The sequence below is a fragment of the Colobus angolensis genome, unplaced genomic scaffold (assembly GCF_000951035.1).
Source record: "Colobus angolensis palliatus isolate OR3802 unplaced genomic scaffold, Cang.pa_1.0 Scaffold595, whole genome shotgun sequence".
NCBI classification, from domain to species: domain Eukaryota; kingdom Metazoa; phylum Chordata; class Mammalia; order Primates; family Cercopithecidae; genus Colobus; species Colobus angolensis.
In genome coordinates, this window is record NW_012119543.1 from 178649 (window position 1) to 183597 (window position 4949).

A 4949-nucleotide genomic window follows, 5' to 3' on the forward strand; every position below is an offset into this window, starting at 1 on the left:
GGAGGTTGCAGTGAGCCGAGATTGCGCCGCTGCATTCCAGCCTGGACGACAGAGGTAGATTCTTCTCAAAAATAAAAATAAAAGAGAAGTTTGCCTGCAATGGTACTGTAATTGAGCATTCAGAATATGGAGAAGTACTTCAGCTATAGGGCGACCAACACAAGAACATATGCCAGTTCCTCATAGAGACTGGACTGGCTAAGGACAATCAGCGGAAGGTTCATGGGTTTTAAGTGCTCGTGGCTCAGTGAAGCTTAAGTGAGGATTTCCTTGCAATGAGTAAAATTTCCCTTCTGTCCCTTGTCACAAGTTTAAAAACCTCACAGCTTATACAATGTAACCATTTGGGGTCTGATCCGTTTTTAACTTGGACTAGTGTAACACCTTCATGCAATCCACTGAAAAGAGACATAAAAAAAAATGCAAAAATTAGCTGGGCTTGGTGGCACGTGCCTGTAATCCCAGCTACTCAGGAGGCTGAGGCAGGAGAATCGCTTGAATCCGGGAGGCAAAAGTTGCAGTGAGCCGAGATCATCCACTGCACTCCAGGCTGGGTGACAGAGCAAGACGCTGTCTCGAGGAAAAAAAAGAAAGTAAAGGAATAAAAGAAGGGCTATTCCATAGGCAGAGCAGTAGCTTGGCCTGCTGGACTAAGGATAGTTATAGTTATTTTTTGATGTTATATTAAATAAGGGGTGGATTATCCATGAATTTTTCAGGAAAGGGGTGAGCAATTCCTAGAGTTAAACCCCTTTTTAGACCACATAGAGTAACTTCCAGAAGTTGCTATTGCATCTGTAAACATTCATGGCCCTGGTGGGAGTGTCTTTTAGCATGCTAATATATTATAATGAGTGCATAATGAGCAATGAGGCCGTCCAGAGGTCACTCTCATCGCCATCCTGGTTTTGGTGGGTTTCGGCTGGCTTCTTTACTGCAATCTGTTTTTTTCTTTTCTTTCTTTCTTTTTTTTTTTTTTGAGATGGAGTCTTGCTCTGTCACCCAGGCTGGCATGCAGTGGCGTGATCTTGGCTCACTGCAAGCTCCGCCTCCTGGGCTCACGCCATTCTCCTGTCTCAGCCTCCCAAGTAGCTGGGACTACAGGTGCCCGCCACCACGCCCGGCTTAATTTTTTGTATTTTTAGTAAAGACGGGTTTCACCATGTTAGCCAGGATGGTCTCGATCTCCTGACCTCGTGATCTGCCCGCCTCCCAAAGTGCTGGAATTACAGGTGTGAGCCACCACACCCGGCCCTGAATCATTTGAAAGTAAGTTACTGGCCAGAAGCAGTGGTTCACGCCTATAATCCCAATGCTTTAGGAGGCCAAGGCAGGAGGATCACTTGAGGTCAGAAGTTCAAAACCAGCATGGGCAATATAACAAGGCCTCCCCGACTCCTTGATCTTTATCTACAAACCATTTAAAAGAAAAAAAAGAAAGTAAGTTGTTGACTTTGTGACCTTTTGCTCCTAGTCTGTCAGTATGCATCCCCTAGGAAGAAGGCCGTTCTACAAGCCATGATATGCTTACCTCACTGCAAAAAATGCTGTAATTCCACAGACATCTAACACACAGTCCACATTCAAACTATCTAGTTGTCCCCAAAATGTCTTTTATGGCTGAACTTTTTGTTTCAAACTAGGAGCTAACCAAAATTCAGGTGTTACATTTAGTTTTATCTCTTTCGCAGTGAGCAATATATTATTTTTTTTTTGAGATGGAGTCTCACTCTGTCACCCAGACTGGAGTGCAGTGGTGCGATCTTGGCTCACTGAAACCTTCTCCTCCTGGGTTCAAGCAATTCTCCTGCCTCAGCCTCCTGAGTAGCAGGAACTACAGGCAACTGCCACTACGCCCAGCTAATTTTTGCATTTTTAGTAGAGACGAGGTTTCACCATATTGGCCAAGCTGGTCTTGAACTCCTGACCTCGTGATCCACTCTCCTCAGCCTCCCAAAATGCTAGGATTACAGGCATGAGCCACCGCACCCGGCCTCTGTAACCCAGGCTGGAGTGGAGTAGCGCCATCTCTGCTCACTGCAACCTACGCCTCCCGGGTTTAAGCGATTCTTGTGCTCAGCCTCCTGAATAGCTGGGACTACAGGCATGTGCCATCACGCCCAGCTATTTTTTATACTTTTAGTAGAGACGAGGTTTTGCCATGGTTTGACCAGGTTGGTCTCAAACTCCTGGCCTCAAGTGATCCCCTCCACCTCAGGCTCCCAAAGTGCTGGGATTATAGGTGTGAGCCACCTCACCCAGCCTGTTTATTTTTGAGATAGTGTCTCACTCTGTTGCCCAGGCTGGAATGCAAAGACTCAATCTGCTCACTGCATTCTCAGTCACCCCAGCTCAAATGATCTTCTCACCTTGGCTTCCCATCCCAGCTAATTTGTGTATTTTTTTTGTATAGGCGGGGCCTCACTCTGTTGCCCAGACTGGTCTCGAACTCCTGAGCTCAAGTGATCCGCCCACCTTGCCCTCCCAAAGTGCTGGGATTATAGGCATGAGCCATCACACTCAGCCAAAATTAATTGCCATTTAAACATCAAGAAGTCTCACATTCTTATTTAATTTCCAGCTCCTACTGAAAACCAGAAGACTTAGCCCAGGGCTCCCTTGTGGAACAACTTGCTGGAAGGAGCAGAAGCTGCGCCCGGGACAGACCGGGTGGTCCCACTTTGCCACACTCCACACTGCTCTCTCCTGTCTGACACCCAGCCATCTCTTGCAATCCTGTAACCTGCCTGGGTCCTACACCATGGAATTTTTTACCCTCAATTAATTCCACATAATGTCTTTTATTTTATTTATGTATTTACTTTTGAGATGGAGTTTCGCCCTTTTTGCCCAGGCTGGAGTGCAAAGGTGCATCTCGGCTCACTGCAACCTCCGCGATTCTCCTGCCTCAGCCTCCCTAGCAGCTGAAATTACAGACACGCACCACCACGCCCAGCTAATTTTGTATTTTTTAGTAGAGACACGGTTTCACAATGTTGGCCAGGCTGGTCTTGAACTCCTGACCTCAGGTGATCCGCCCACCTCGGCCTCCCAAAGTGCTGAGATTACAGGCATGAACCCCTGCGCCCAGCCAATTCCAGATAATCTTTAAGGGCCTCAGGTCTCTTCAGGGTGGGGAACCACCTCATCCTGGGTAGGCAACTGACCGTCAGTGCCAGTGGCTTCGCAATGCACTGACTTTGTAGCCACTTATTCTCTGCTCAGGAGATCAGCCTCCAGACTTACCCTCACTGGGGTCCAGATCCAAATTCCATGAGCTACCACCAAGGAGACTTTTGGAAAGTTCTAAGGCTCCTCAGAGCCCAGTCCCTTCATGAGTGCGACTCCTGCTTCCCAGGGTGGGTGTGAGGACTGGATGAGAGAATGCCCAGGAAGCACTTAGCATAGCACCTGGCCTAGGAGGAGCCCTGGGGTGTCATTTTCCTGAAAAGACAATCAGGTGGGTGGGCGGAAACTAGTACTAACACACTCATCCATCACAATGCAGTGAAACACTGGAAATGACCTAAATCCCAAAAAGAGGGAGCTGGATAGATCATGATCATATCCCTGAGATGAAAGAATCAACAACTGAGACAAAGATGATGTATGTTGAAATGACCCAGATAGCCATCGATCAAGGACTGCTGTATCCAGGAGAATGGTTAGGGTCTTCCAGCTGCGAGCGCCATGTCCCTCCACTCCGTGGACCGCTGTGCTATAGGGAGAGACAGACGCATCTCCAGGAGAGACTGCTAAGTGATATGCCAACTTGTGGGTTAAAAGTAGGGGGAAAGAATATATATTTGTATTTAATTGTATTTATGTGTGGAAAACACTAAAGAATTCATGAGAAACAAGTAAAAATGCTTCCCTGTGTGAAGTGGAGGCGCTCTGGGCAGAAGGCAGATGGCAGAAAAAGGCAGTGGTACCCACTTTCTCAGTACCCATATACACTTCATTTTAGTTTCTGAAACATGAATATATTACCTAATCAAAATTGTCTTTTAATATATTCTTTTTTTATTTTATTTTTAAAGAGATGTTTCCCAGGCTGGTCTCAAACTCCTGGCCTCAAGCGATCCCCCCCTGCCATGGCAGGAAGTGCTGGGATTACAGGTGTGAGCCAGCCCACTCAGCCTAAAAAATATTCTTATAGAATAATTCTGTGGTTTCCTATATATTAACAAAGGAAAATGATCACAGCATATTGTTATATTTAAAAAAAAAAGCTATAAAACAGAGAATCTGATTTGATTACAATTTTGTTGGAAAACTTTTTTTTTTTTTTGAGATAAGGTCTTGCTCTGTTCCCCCAGGCTGGAGTACAGTGGTGCGATCTGGGCTCACTGCAACCCCTGCCTCCAGGGCTAAATCGATCTTCCCACCTCAGCCTCCCAAGAAGCTGGTATACGCCACCACGCTTGGCTAATTTTCGTATTTTTGGTAGAGACAAGATTTCACCATGTTGCCCAGGCTGGTCTTGAACTCCTGGACTCAAGCGATCCACCTACCTTGGCCCCCCAAAGTGCTAGGATTTCAGGCGTGAGCCACTGCATCCAGCCTTGTTGGAAAACGTTCTATTTGCATATAAACAGCTCCATGTGAGCACGGCTTTGTCTGTCTCTTCACTGCTGTGCTCCCAGAATCCAGAACATAACCTCAATTGCTCACTCAAGTGTGAGTGAGCAAGTGAATGAATGAGTGAATGAGTACATGAATGGATGGTTGGTTACAGGATCGGGAAGATGTCTGAGAGCATGTGGCCAAACTGAACAGTGGTGAATTTATGACTTTTACCTTCTTGATATTTTTCTGTGTATTCCAAAAATTGTAAACGAGCACCCCTCATGCTTCTAATCAGGAAAGAAAAACAGTAAAGGCAGGCCAGGCATGATGGCTCATGCCTGTAATCCCAGCACTTTGTGAGGCTGAGGCAGGTGGATCAC